Genomic DNA, 15511 nt, shown 5'->3' with positions numbered 1-15511 from the left:
TCCCGATCAACAGGACCCCCGTTTCGACCTAGGAGGTCTGTTTCCTCCGTTTTGCGGCACGCCAGACCCCTCCCGATGAACAGGATCCCGTTTCGAACGTGGCTGGTCGAACACAAGGTCGTTTCCTCCGTTCTGCGGTATGCCAGGCCTCGTTTCCATCGGCTGTTCCGTCCAAGCCCTCCCGATGAACACGACGACGCATTCCATTCCGACCCAGCCGGTTGGCTCCCCATGAACACGACGACGACGCTATTTCTCCATTCCGACCCAGCCATGTACACGAGCCCTGGCCGTACGTACGCACGAGTACGCGTTCGAGACCCCGCCCGTATGTACGTGCGTAGCCATATTTACTTTCTTGCACCCTGGCCATTGTACATACGTGTACATGCTACGTCTGCGCCTCTACTACGACACGTGCGCGCCTCTACATCGACCAGTATGTACGTACACGTTCGCGACCAGAATGACAACGCTACGTATGCTTCGACCAGGTGGGTCCCAACTGTCACGCACTTCCTTGCGTGCGAAGATGTAGCTGGTGGGTCCCAGCAGTCAGGGGCGAATCGTTTTTTTTTGCCCAGACGCACTTCCTTGCATGCGAAGATGTAGCTGGTGGGTCCCAGTAGTCAGGGGGAAACGTTTTTTTCGCAAAATACGGTGGCCCGTCCGATGGGTCCCCGCTGTCAGGTGGAGGAATAATTATTTTGTGCGTAATAAGGAGGCACTTCCTTGCTGCGGCCGTGGACCCAGCTGTCAGCCTCTCCACGTACAGTACTCTTCCGATGGAAGTCGGTCGTTGACCACATTGACCACGCCGCGCCGAGAGCACCATGGCGGTGGACAACGGCGAGGCCTAGGAAGGGGACGACGCGGAGTCGGGGAAGACGCGACAGTGGATACCCACGCGGAGAGGAGTACGAGAGTTCACTGGTTCGGATGCGGTGTGAGGCTGCCATCGCCGCAGAATAACAGGGGGTGTGGGTGAGTGGAGGGATGGCCTGGCTAGCGGTGGGAGTAGTAGGGGGCGGTGAGGCCTCCGCGGCAGCACAGCCGGCCACGGGAGGCAGGAGCAGGCGGCATGACCGGCGCTGCTTTGGGCGGCTGGAGCAAGAAGACCAAAGGTTGAAGAAGCACGACGGCTGTTGGATGGACATCGTACGTTCACTACAGCTAGAATCGTTTATATTGACTAAGTTGACAAAGCCCTTGGTATGCATCAACTTAGTAGGCCCACATGCCAGCTTCCGAAACAGTGCGCCCCAGATGTCAGGGGGAGGAATCATTTTTTGGGCGGGTGAAGCTAGAATATCCGAGATTGAAGAAGAAGCACGGCATCCGTTGGATGGACATCCAACGGCCACTGCTGCTAGAACCGTGTGTTGACTATAAGTTGACAAAGCCTTGCATACGCGTCAACTCTTTTTTTTTGAGGGGACGCTTCAACTTAGTAAGGCCACAAGTGTGTGGCAGAGAACTTCTAGCCCATTTGAGATTTGTAAGAATGTGCAGCCAATTTTTGAATTCTAATGGAATTTACTACAGCCCATTTACAGTTTGTTAAAAGTACAGCGCATTTCAACCAACCGTTCAAAACAGAATTCAATAAAATTTCCCACATTTTGATGGGATCCGAAATATTTTTATCCCAAAATTTCTAATCAGATTAAATACAATTTCAATATAAATTTATATTACGTAAAAATCCAATGAAACATTGCGCTCGCAGCAATTAATGAAGTTAAAATTTTCAATATCCAAAAATAATATTTTATAAAGTAATTACGTGTTTGGTGCATTTTTTATAGTTACTGCCCAGTTTTTATAATTACATCCCATTTATTATTTCTTAAAGCCCATTTTCTTGTTAAGCCTAATGCATCCCTCCTAGGAAAGATTTGCAGCCCAGCGGGGCGGAGAATAACAATTTGACCTTGCCTGGGTATTCCTAAAAAAAGTATAGCTGCGCTAGCCATTTTCAGCTTGAAAAAATTTAATATCTGGGCTGGATATCTGGCCTAGGCTAGACGGGCCACAGCCCGCCCAGTTAATAGCTACAGCGATGTTTTCGTTGTTGTTCAGAGGAGAAAAAAAATATCTAGGCTAAACATCGCTCAAGAAAACCTCTGCAGTGCTCACACCTCAAAAACACAAATACTGCTCGAGCTGCTTGGTCCCAGCTGTCGGCCGCTTCTTGTGCAATTATCTCGTTTATTGACTACATAGGTTGACAATGGTGTGGGACGGTGACGTCAGGAAACCAGGAGGAAGCAAAAAAAATAGTTTTATATACTAATAAGGAGGCACTTGCGTACGTGCGGCTATGGCCCTTGTGGGTGTCGGTGTCAAAACCGGCGGATCTCGGGTAGGGGGTCCCGAACTGTGCGTCTAAGGTTGATGGTAACAGGAGACAGGGGACACGATGTTTACCCAGGTTCGGGCCCTCTCTATGGAGGTAATACCGTACTTCCTGCTTGATTGATCTTGATGAATATGAGTATTACAAGAGTTGATCTACCACGAGATCGTAATGGCTAAACCCTAGAAGTCTAGCCTGTATGACTATGGTAATGAGTATCTCTCCTTTCCGGACAAAGTCCTCCGGTTTTCATAGACACCGGGAAAATCTAGGGTTACACAAGGTCGGTTACAAAGGAAAAGAATCTACATATTTGGTCGCCAAGCTTGCCTTCCACGCCAAGGAGAGTCCCATCCGGACACGGGTGCAGTCTTCGGTCTTCATGTCTTCACAGCCCATCAGTCTGGCCCATGGCTAACAGGCCAGACGCCCGAGGACCCCTTAGTCCAGGACTCCCGCAGTAGCCCCCGAACCAGGCTTCAATGACGAGGTGTTCGGCGCGCAGATTGTCTTCGGAATTGCAAGGCGGGTTCCCCCTCCGACGGCTTCCAAGTAATGTATTCGGCTTTTAATTCAATGCCATGTCCCTCGGCTTCTGTGTATCTATGACTTCATCTTCCACTTGTCGGGTGAATGCGGATGGTCAGGGTATTTTTTGCAAATAACACCCGAGCCATGCCAGAAAGAGCGTCTATTTAAAGAGATTGGATCTCAGATCCATTCGGCATCACGCGGAGAAAATCCTCAGGGACTACCAGGGAAGACCATTCCAACATGGCTAACATTCCCAGCTCCTCTTCCCGTTCCAACCTAGAGAGAGGCGAGTGGGAGAGGTGCTCTGTGTCCCACAGCCAATTGGAGAAGTTGCAAACGCAGGGATTTCTCCCTCCTGCGGATCTGGTCCCTGTTCGAGCAGGATTGCTCCCTCAACGGCAAAACCCAGGCGGCGGATTTCCCCAATCCGTCTGCGGGAGAGCGAGAGTGCTTCGTCCCCTATCTGCTGAGGGGTGTGGGATTTCCAATTCACCCATTCCTCCGAGGGCTTCTGGAGTATTATGGCCTCCAGCTCCACAATTTTACCCCAGCCTCCATTCTGCACATCGCGGGTTATGTTGCTTTATGCGAACTATTCCTGGGTTGTGAGGCCCATTTTGATCTATGGAGAAAGTTGTTTTGTCTTGTCCCGCGCAACCATGAGGGACCGATATTTGAAGTGTGCGGGGCCGAAATATGGCGCATTGCTGAGACCGGATACCTATCCAGCACACCGAAGAAAGCTTCCGAAGAGTGGACCTCTGAATGGTTTTACATTGATGACCTCGTACTTCCAGATCCAGTCCGGAGGGGTCTCCCCGAGTTTACCAGTGTTCCTCTGAAGAAACGCCACAGCTGGCGCCCTCGGAGCCTCGAGGAGGAAGATAGTGCGGAAGTTCGCCAGCTCCTGAGCAAGATCAGGACGCTTGCCCAGTCCGGATATACGATAGTCGAAGTGATGGCGACCCCCATAGTACGGGGAGTCCAGCCACTCCAATACAGAGGACTCCCCATGTGGAACTACAATGGGGAAGATGACGCCTCTCGTTGCGGCAGGAAAGGTCCGGACACCCCTGCCGGCTTAGCCAAAATATTGGCCGAACTATTCAAGGGTGAGGAAGAGGAGTTCCTGTGCATCACGCATAGAGAAGGATATTCCATGTACAGTCCTCCTAGCTGGGTAAGCCCCCAACTCTTCTGCTCAACTCATTCCACTCCCTGAGCTTCGTTCAATAAATATTAACCCGTCCATTCATAACAGCACTGGTGAAAGATTTCCGAGGGGCTTTAAAGCCCCGCCCCGCAGCCCGAGGGCCACAATCGGGACCTTGACCCTGGATTCGAAGAGGATCCGGATGTATTCGTGGTGCTCGAGAATGGCGTGTTTTACCAGGCGAGCTACGACGGCACAGAAGTGGCCATCACCGCCTATTACCCAGGTCTTCTCCCTGCTTCACACGTAAGTAATCAGGAGACATCTCCCCCGAAAGGATTCCCTCGTTACGCCTCACCCACCGCACTGTCTCGTGCTTCAAAGGGGAGGCGTTCGACATACCGTGCTGCTCCAGAAGCGACTCCGAAGAGAGCGGCTCCCGCACCGGGCAAGCCTTCGAAGAGGAAGGCAAACGAAGACACGGTCGGGCCCTCGTCAAAGAGGTATGGGTTTGCAAATAGGTTTGTTTGATAGTCATGTCCAACTATGACCTTCATGTTCGTCCTATATCAGGAAAAGGGTTCGCCGGACTGTGTCTGGGGATCCGGCCAGTTATACTCCCAACAGCCGAGATCCAGCCCCAGCCGAGGAGACGGGGGCCGATATGGGAGTGCCACCGAACTGTCCTTCGGCCGAGGGCTCGGAAAATATGTCCGTCACCAACTCGGAAGTGGCGAGCGCCATGAATCATCAGCGCCGGAGGGCCATTTTATGAGGCCCCCATTTTTCGGAAGAGGCGTTTAATGCCTTCAGCTCGGCTGATGCATACATCCGAGCTGCTCGAGACGGGCTTAGCAGAGCCACAAAGCAGCATTTGAAAGATGTGCAGGTAAGTTTACTGTGTCTGAGTATGATAACCGTATGCCAGTAGCCCCCGAGACTTAAAATAGTTGGTACAACTGATTTGAGGATCGCTGCATAATCAGGTTCTCTCTGAGAAGAACGAGCTGCTGGCTCAAGAGCTAGAAAAGTGCCGGACGCAGTTAACTGCAGTTACCGCCGAACTGGAAATATCCAAGAAGGCGGCTTCCGGTAATATTTCCCTCCATCGAGAAACAGTAATTGTATAGCGACTGTGTTAATGCTGCAGCTTCTCTCATAACAGGATCGTCAGATCAACTGGAGGAAAAAGAGTCGAAAAGACTACATGCCGCAGGCGAACGGGTATTGACCCGAGTCAGACAGGAGAAAAACAAACTCCAAGATTCAAATACCAAACAAGGCGAAGAACTGAAAGATGTGCGAGCCCAGCTAGCTGACGCCGTGAAGGAGAACAAAAAGCTGCGAGGCGGCATATTCAGTACGTGACCGGATTTACCTTATAACAGTTTGGAGGTAAAAGTAGCTGATATAGCTATGATTGGAGGTATGCTGACAGGCCGTCCCGAAGAGGAGGTGTCCGGATTGCCAAGTGATCTTCTGCAAGGGCTGTCGCAATTGCACGAGTAGGCTCGGCAGGCAATGCGGAGTGTAACCAAGGTCTTATGGCCATCCGCCTCCCCTCCAGGGAGTATGGAGGAGCTTGTAGAGCTGTTTAAGGGAGCGCGGCGGCGTATCCGACTATGGAAGATATCGGCCTCCCGAGAGGGTGCGCGAGAGGCCTGGGCCATGGTGAAAATGCGGTACACCAGGCTGGATCCAAATCACATGGCCGGGGTCAGACCGCGAGGGTCAAATGGGGAAGAAATTCCCGTTAGTTTAGTATATAACCAAGTAGAAGTAGCCGCCAAGTATTCCAAGCAGGATTGTAAGTTAGATAGCCTACTGGACGGCATAGAGGAGGAAGTTTTTGAGTCCAAGTGACTATGTACTTTCCTTTGCATATGTAGCTCTAGCTGAATTGTAAAATGATTGTCATGGCGGACCTTTTCGCTTCAACCTCTCGACCCGAAGGTGCGGAGTGTTTCCTAATACCAGAACGACAAAAGAAACCGGGGTATGCGTGGAAACCAGGCGTAGGGGTCATAGTTGCTTGAACAGACAATTATCCGGCTAGTTATGTTATATTACATTAAGAGTGTAAGAAACATCTTCTAGAGAGAATAGTTCCGTTAAGGGTTCCTTTCCCTGGGTGTGCATGCATCGATGTGCATGTCCGAACTGTGATGAAAAACTCACAATTTGTATAGCTTCTGGGGGTTCACGATGGGACGAATGCAAAAACATCTTTAGTTCACCGACCGAATATTCCCTTAAGAACGCTAGCTTTCGGCTTCACCTAGTTTGAGGTACACATCCGGATGATCCGACAGTAACAATCCCAGAGGTGCTCCCTTTATGCCCTAGCTGAACTAACGGGAATGTAGGGCATAAGCACAGGAGCCAGGCAACCCAGCTAGGCCAAAACTTAAGTCATATATAATGGCGAAGAAAAGGTACATATGGGAGAAAACGCATATGTGAAGAGCTTGATGCTCGGAAAATAACAATAGCAAGCTTCTGTCCAAGAAGCCCCCAGGTATAATAGACGTACATACTTCAAGATGTATGCGTCGGAGGTGTACGGTCTAACCGCACGAAACCTTTTAAAGCTAAACAGAAAAAGAAACGAAAAGAGAGAGAAAAAATGACGGAAACAATAGGGGAAAGGAGACGAACAAAGATGTCCGCGCTAGGTATAGAATCTTCGGAGTCTGCCGCGTTCCAGGGGTTCGGCTCTAATCGATTGTCTGACGCATCGCGCAGGCGGTACGCCCCTCCGGTGAGAACTTCGTCGATGATGAAGGGACCCTCCCACTTGGGCTTGAGTTTGTCCTTTTTCTTCTTCGGTAGGCGCAGAACGAGTTCGCCGACGTTGTAAGTTTTGGCCCGTACCTCTCTGCTTTGATACCTGCGAGCCTGTTGTTGATAAAATGCGGAATGGGATTTTGCGACGTCGCGCTCCTCCTCCAGGGCATCTAAGTTGTCCTGCCGATCGAGCTCGGCCTCTCTCTCTTCATACATGCACACTCGAGGTGAGTCATGAATAATGTCGCAGGGTAGTACTGCCTATGCGCCGTACACCATGAAGAAAGGTGTGCATCCGGTAGTGCGATTGGGCGTGGTCTGCAGCCCCCAGAGTACGGAGTCGAGCTCCTCAACCCAGTGCTTGTCTGACTCTTTCAAAGAGCGCAGTAGTCTAGGCTTAATGCCGCTCATAATAAGACCATTGGCTCTTTCGACTTGACCGTTTGTTTGTGGATGATATACAGAGGCGTAATCGAGCTTAATGCCTAGATTAGTGCACCAGGTTTTCACTTCGTCGGCTGTGAAATTGGAGCCGTTATCAGTGATGATGCTATGCTGGACACCGTAACGGTGTACGACGCCGGATATAAAGTCTATTACTTGCCCGGACTCGGCCGTTTTAACTGGTTTAGCCTCTATCCACCTGGTGAATTTGTCCACCATGACTAGCAAATATTTTTTATTATGGCTTCCTCCTTTAAGGGGTCCAACCATATCCAGTCCCCAGACCGCAAAAGGCCAAGTGATGGGGATTGTTTGTAGGGCGGTGGGGGCATATGGCTTTGGTTGGCGAAGAGTTGGCATCCAACGCAACGTTGGACAAGGTCATGTGTATCCGCTCGGGCCGTCGGCCAATAGAATCCTGTACGGAAGGCCTTGCTGACAAGGGCCCGAGCTGCGGCGTGGTGCCCGCCGAGACCAGCATGAATCTCAGCCAGGAGCTGCCGCCCCTCCTCCTCGGAGATACATCTTTGAAGGACTCCGATAGCGCTTTTCTTATAGAGCTCTCCGTTGTGAACCTTGTAGCCCTTCGAACGCCGGACAATGTGGCGGGCCTCATTCTGGTCCTCAGGAAGCTCCTTCCTGTTAAGGTAGGCCAGGAAGGGTTTGGTCCACGGGGCAATGACTGCCATGATGAGATGCGCCGACGGTGTTATTTCGGTGGCCGAGCCTCCGATGATGTCGGTGTTTTCGGAATCAGGGGTTATGTTCGGATTCGGACTAGTGTTGCCGTTTTCCCCCTGCCACACCACGGATGGCTAAAAAAGCCTTTCCAAAAAGATATTAGGTGGGACGGGGTCGCGCTTAGCGCCGATACGAGCAAGAACGTCCGCCGCTTGATTACTCTCTCGAGCCACATGATGGAACTCGAGCCCCTCGAACCGAGCCGACATTTTTATGACGGCATTGCGATAAGCTGCCATCTTCGGATCTTTGGCATTCAAGTCTCCATTTATTTTAGATATTGCAAGGTTTGAGTCCCCGCGCACTTCCAGGCATTGTATGCCCATGGAGACAGCCATCCGGAGACCGTGCAATAAGGCCTCGTATTCGGCTGCGTTGTTAGAGTCTGTGTATAGTATTTGGAGTACGTACTGAACAACGTCTCCAGTAGGGGACGTTAAAACGACGCCCGCTCCTAGCCCTGCCGGCATTTTGGAGCCATCGAAGTACATAACCCAACTGGAATATGTGCCGTACTCTTTAGGGAGTTCGGCCTCTGTCCATTCGGCGATGAAGTCAGCCAGTACTTGGGATTTGATAGCTCAACGTGGTTTGTATGTAATATCAAATGGAAGGAGCTCAATGGCCCATTTGGCAATCCGGCCCGTGGCATCGCGGTTGTTTATTATGTCGTTGAGTGGTACTTCGGAAGCCACCGTGATCGAACACTCCTGGAAGTAGTGTCGTAGCTTTCGTGATGCCATAAAGACCGCATATGCTATCTTTTGATAATGGGGTACCGGGATTTGCATGGTGTAAGAATAGTGGATACATAGTATACTGGCTTCTGAAGCGGGAATTTGTCCGTCCTGTTCTCATTCAACGACGAGCACAGCGCTCACCACCTGATGTGTTGCCGATATGTATAATATCATGGGTTCACCGACGTTGGGTGCGGCCAGGATTGGGTTGCTTGCTAGAAGTGTTTTTATTTCCTCCAGTCCGGCTGTTGCCGCGTCCGTCCACTCGAAGTGATCGGTTCGCCGTAAAAGGCGATAGAGTGGCAGTGCCTTTTCTCCTAATCTGGAGATAAAGCGGCTTAGAGCTGCCATGCAACCCGCGAGTTTTTGGACTTGTTTGAGGTCCGTTGGCGTAGCCAATTGAGACAGAGCTCGAATTTTGGCTGGATTTGCTTCAATTCCTCTATTGGAAACGATGAAGCCCAGCAGTTTTCCCGCGGGGACGCCGAAAACACACTTTTCCGGATTGAGCTTGATGTCATACGCGCGGAGGTTGTCGAATGTGAGACGTAAATCATCTATTAGTGTTTCGACGTGCCTAGTTTTGATGACGATGTCGTCCACATAAGCTTCAACTGTCTTGCCGATCTGTTTCTCCAGGCATGTTTGAATCATGCGTTGGTATGCGGCGCCGGCGTTCTTGAGCCCGAAGGGCATGGTGTTGAAGCAGAATGGCCCATATGGGGTAATGAATGCTGTTGCAGCTTGGTCGGACTCCTTCATCTTGATTTGATGGTACCCGGAATATGCATCAAGGAAGCACAGTGAGTCGTGTCCTGCAGTAGCATCAATGATTTGATCAATGCGGGGGAGGGGGAAGGGATCCTTAGGGCAAGCCTTATTGAGGTCTTTAAAATTGACGCACAACCGCCAGGATTTGTCCTTTGGTACCATCACCAGGTTTGCCAGTCAGTCCGGATGTTTTATTTCTCTTATGAATCCGGCCTCAGTTAGCTTGGCCAGCTCTTCCCCCATAGCTTGGCGTTTGGGCTCAGAAAAGCGCCGCAGTGCTTGTTTGATTGGTTTGTATCCCTTTAAGATATTGAGGCTATGTTCGGCCAGCTCACGTGGGATTCCAGGCATGTCAGAAGGGTGCCACGCGAATATATCCCAGTTTTCGCGAAGGAAATCCTTTAGTGCGGCGTCGACCGTTGGGTCTAGTTGTGGTCCAATAGATGCTGTCTTCTTGGGGTCCGTTGGGTGGACCTGGAATTTGACTATTTCTTCTGCCGGCTTGAAGGAGGTGGATTTGGGTCGTTTGTCTAAGATCACATCGTCCTTATCCACCGTAGAGCGCAGTGCGGTTAATTCTTCGGTCGCGAGGGCTTCAGATAATGCCTCAAGGGCCATGGATGCGGTTTTGTTTTCGGCACGGTGTGCTATGTTCGGATCACTAACAAGAGTGATTATGCCGTTTGGTTCGGGCATTTTGAGCTTCATATACCCGTAATGAGGTATAGCTTGGAAGCGTGTAAAAGCGTCCCCCCCCCAACAGGGCATGGTATCCACTGCTGAAAGGAGCCACTTGGAAGGTGATCTCTTTAGACCGATAATTTTCCGGCGTGCCGAATACCACGTCAAGTGTGATTTTTCCCACACACCGTGCCTCCCGACTAGGAATGATTCCTCGGAAGGTCGTGCTACTTTGCTTGATGCGGCTCCTGTCTATTTCCATTTTGTGGAGTGTATCCTCATAGAAGAGGTTTAGTCCGCTGCCGCCGTCCATGAGGACCTTGGTGAGTCTAAAGCTGTCCACGACGGGACTGAGGACTAATGCGGCTGGCGCTCGGACTGTCTTGTATTTCGGTTCGTCACCGGCATTAAAGGTTATAGCCGTGTCGTTCCAAGGGTTTATCGCGGCGATTTGGCAGACTTCGGCAAGGTCGCGGAGTGCCCTTTTGCGCTTACTGTTTGAAGCGAATGTCTCGAAGACCGTCAATACTCTGGGGTTGTCGTCTTCTGGAGGGTGTTGCTCTGGGGCGTTTTTGGTAAGGATGTCCTCGCCGCTCTTGGCTACCTGCCGGAGTATCCAACATGCTCTAAGGTTGTGTGTTGGTATGGTGTCCGGTGTTGTGTGTATTTTGCATGGGCCATCAAGCCATCCCTCCAGAACGGTTCCATGTCGCATAATGGGTTTATGTTTCTTGGCTATTAAACTGGGCGTGTCACGAGGATGTGCCCTTTTCGCCTGGACCGGCGGTTGAGTTGGGACCGATGGCTCCCAACAAGCTGCCTGATCTTTCCAGGCGCTTTCCATTGCGCTGTACTTCTGTAAGATAGTTTCCAAGTCAGCGAAGTGTAGTATACGGCGGCGATTAATGGCGTTGAGGATTCCTTCGTTCGTGCAATTGTTGCAGAACGCAAATATCGCGTCCTCGTCACGACAATCTTTAACCTTGTCCTTGACAAGGAGGAATCTGGCCCAAAAGTGGTGGACCGTTTCTTGAGACTGTTGTTGTATGCTCATGAGAGCGCTTATGTCTGGGTGGGTGGGTGGAATTGGATTCGGACCCTGACCCGGTCGATGATCCGGAGTTTGAAGGTTTTCCAGACTCACCAGTCCAAGCTCCGGAGTATCCTCTGGTTGCCTATGCCCGCCGTCCGATTCTATGTTCGGAAGGCCGGTCACCTCCTTTTGCTGGTGGGTGTCCGGCTCTGCAGGGTCGGCGACCCGGACATAGTGCATCTTCAGTATAGGGGAAGAGTCGCCGTCTTGCTCCTCGACTACCGCTATCTGGTGGGTGACCGGTGGAGATTTGATTTCTCTTTGGTCGGATTTAAGCCCGATCCGACCGTAATCTGTGGCGATTCCCAAGGCGGCGATGCGATCAAGGAGCTCGTTTAAAGACAAAAACTCTGCCGGATCCATCTGCTTGGAGTGTTTCGAGTCGATACGAAGGGGATTTTCGATGGCCCGAGAGGTCATCGTCGGCTTAGCGGCCGAACGGGCGGTCATGGTAAAGCCGCCCGGCCGGAGGGTTTGACCTGGGGCCAGTTCTCCTCCGACGGTGATATTGTCTTTAAGGACGAGGCGAGTCATCGATCCTGTCATCGACGGCACAGTGGAACTCTCAATGAAAGCACCAATGTCGGTGTCAAAACCGGCGGATCTCAGGTAGGGGGTCCCGAACTGTGCGTCTAAGGTTGATGGTAACAGGAGACAGGGGACACGATCAGGGCCGGCTCAAGGATTTCAAAGGCCCTGGGGCGAACTTCACCAATGGGCCCAACAGAGATTTTTTTTGTTCGATACACGAACAATTACATATATTATAAAGTCATAAACAGTAGTATATTTTCATTAGAACCAAATACCTGATATATTTTTCTTGCCTTTGTTCGAACTCAAGTATCATAGAAGCTACAATGCAAAAACGAATATAGAAATAACATGCTAGCAAACCTCCAGAATTCATGAGAAGCGAGATTTCCGTGCATTTTTTGACGCAAAATTATCAATGACAATGTCAAGATCAATACTGTCCAACATATTCTTCTCGATGCAGCACATGGCCAAACCATTCAGTCTTTCTTGGGACATTGTTGACCTCAAATAATTTTTCAATAATTTCAGTTTTGAGAAACTCCTTTCAGCTGATGCAACAGTGACAGGTACAGTCAAGAGGATACGATAAGCAATTGAGACATTTGGATAACAATCCGCAGCTCTAACAAACTCAAATATCTGATCCGCTGACATGAGTGTGTTTGGCAATGTCATCTGCAATACTTTTAGTTCAGAAACAAAATCATCTAAATCAACATCTGCTGACTTACCATGAGTGAAAGTGTTGACAAAATTAGTGCAACATTTTCTTAGATCATTATCACCCAACAACTTCAATTCTTTTGAGTTGAACAAGAATCCAAATATGCTCCCAAATGACTTCAGTTCCTCAAATCTACTAGTCAAGGAAGCAATTGCAACATCAATCATCACCAGAAAGTATTTAACTCTAAATGATTCCACCTCAATTTCTTGCGCTTCTTGATTCTGGTCATTTTCTTCATTGCCATTCATTTCATCAAATTGTCTTTTTCTGGTAATACGGCGCTTTACAGGAAACAAAGGTTGTACACCCATGTCGATTGCAATAGATATCGCAATATCCAAGCTAGTAGGAAAGCCTTCATTTCTGTACTTCTCAAAATATGAGATGGCACCTTCAATCTGTTTAAGAGTAACATCAATACACACGAATTTAGACTGCAATTTCTTACTCACCATGTTTATAGTGAACAAAACATCATGCCAGATGACCATGCCCAGTATAAATTCAAATTTCTCAAGTGCACTAGCCAAAGATTTTGCATTGCTCTTAGTCTTGGGGTCATCAGTAGAAGTTCTCTTCAATTCCAATAAAGCTTTTCTTAACTCAGGTGCTTGATATCTGATAGCATGAACACTCTTTATTTGACTCTCCCATCGTGTGTTACACAAAGACTTAACTGTCATTTTTGGAACATGATTAAGCAATAGCTGCCATCTTTTAGTAGAGCTTGAAAACAATATGTAAATTCTTTGCACAACACCAAAGAAAGTTATAGCTTTACCGCAAGATTTTGCCATACCACTAAGACTAACATTCAGGCTGTGACAAGCACACGACATGTACAATGCTCTTGGATTAGTTGCAAGCACTCTGCCCTGTACCCCTTGGTTTTTCCCCTTCATGTTCGAACCATTGTCATACCCTTGTCCACGAACATCTTGAACATTCAAACCAATAGATTCACGTGTATCTATTAACACATTATAAAGTCCAAGTCCCGATGTATTATCCACCTTCATGAACTCTAGAAAAAACTCCTCTATTTTTGTACTGGCACTTGACATGTTTACACATCTCACAATTAGGGTCATTTGTTCTTCATGGCTCACATCAGGGGTACAGCCTAAAATGACAGAGAAATACCTTGCATCCTTGATTATCTTCAAGAGAGAATCTTTAACCGTGCGAGCAAGACGGGAAATTAACTCATTCTGAATATTATGGCCAAGATAATGATGATGGATTTCATTATTATGAATGCGCCGAAGATCCTCTTGCATTACAGGATCCCTGCCATCATTTCAATTACTCCCAAAAATTTCCCATTGTTATCTTGATATAATTTCTCATTTGCTCCTCGAAAAGCCAAATTATGTTTAGCAAGAAATTTCACAGCAGCAACAATTCTAATCAAAACTTGTCTCCATCGCTTCTTCTCCCTTGCAATCTCTTCTTGCAAATCTTTATCAATTGTTTCCTTCTTACTTAGCCTCAACCTTACCTCATTCCAAGTATTCATGTTAGTGATGTGCTCAGCACCATTCTCATGTAATTTGAGCTTCTCACTAAGATGTTTCCAATCCATCAATCCCTCGGATGCTAGCAAACTTTTGCTGTTCTCAGATTTGAACAATTTGCAGCAAAAACAATAAACTTTATTCACATGTTTAGAGTACACTAACCACCTCCGATCACTGGCTCACCATTCCTTAGCTGTCTTGAGTAGTAAGCATATGAAAAATGCCTGCCTTTCTTATCCACGGAAAACACAAGATTGTACTCCCTTGTAGGTCCTTTTTCAATGAGAGTATCTCTTGATTTATTGTCAAGAATATTCCAAGTTCTAGGATCAAAAATATCAAAAGAAGAAGCCTGCTCATCTATGTTTCCATGGCCACTAAATTTTCCGGTGCTCTGATTGGCATCAACATCGGCACAATTTTCCTCAACTGCATTCTCAGTCTGATCTGGTTGTTCGCCATTGGTGATATATAATTGCGCAGAATTCGTAGCAGCATCCTTCCTCAGCACGAATTTATTCATAGCCCCTTTCTGAGATCAAACTAACTTCTCTATTCGTTTCTTGTTAGTTCTTTTCTGATGACCAGATAGATGCTTTTTAGGTAACATGACTACACTACCAATGGATGCAGCTGCAAGTGATGAGCGATGCAAAGAAAGAATCAGACACCGGATTGAGATTTTAGACTAAGAACATATAGCACGAGAAAATAGAGTCACCCATCAGGGTTTCATAGAAATAGAATTTTGATCTGAGATTATCTCTTGATCTTGATCTTTCTGACAATTTCTTGCCTGAGACGGACACAACGTGATCAGGGACCTAGCGATTTCAGTGATGCAGTCAGGCCATCGGCCGGTCAGGGACTCCGGACTAGATCAGGACGACCGGACGAGACGGCGACTGGGCGACGGTTCAGTGCGTGAATCAGATCGAGAATCGCTGGAAAGAAAAGGAAAAGACGATTCATGATGATTCTTTTCCATGCGTGGCTAGCTACCTTCCTGGGCTTGCTGTGCGCCTTGGGCAGATGGGCCTTTTTTCTCTCTCTACTATGTCCCATACGTGTACATACTCTATACCAGATATGGGCCCCAATTTCGGCCGGGCCCCGGGCCGTCGCCCCTACTAACCTGTGCGTCTAAGGTTGATGGTAACAGGAGACAGGGGACACGATGTTTACCCAGGTTCGGGCCCTCCCTATGGAGGTAATACCCTACTTCCTGCTTGATTGATCTTGATGAATATGAGTATTACAAGAGTTGATCTACCACGAGATCGTAATGGCTAAACCCTAGAAGTCTAGCCTGTATGACTATGGTAATGAGTATCTCTCCTTTCCGGACTAAGTCCTCTGATTTATATAGACACCGAGAGGATCTAGGGTTACACAAGGTCGGTTACAAAGGAAAAGAATCT

General features: G+C 48.6%; 1 pseudogene; it reads right to left on the bottom strand.

Moving 5' to 3' along the window:
• Positions 1 to 12209: 12209 nt before the first annotated feature.
• Positions 12210 to 14753, bottom strand: LOC141041026 (uncharacterized; annotated as a pseudogene).
• Positions 14754 to 15511: the final 758 nt, after the last annotated feature.

The sequence above is a fragment of the Aegilops tauschii genome, chromosome 2 (genome assembly GCF_002575655.3).
Source record: "Aegilops tauschii subsp. strangulata cultivar AL8/78 chromosome 2, Aet v6.0, whole genome shotgun sequence".
In the NCBI taxonomy this organism is placed as follows: domain Eukaryota; kingdom Viridiplantae; phylum Streptophyta; class Magnoliopsida; order Poales; family Poaceae; genus Aegilops; species Aegilops tauschii.
Note: the sequence above shows the minus strand (reverse complement) of the source record. Positions and strands in the feature narration are given on the sequence as shown.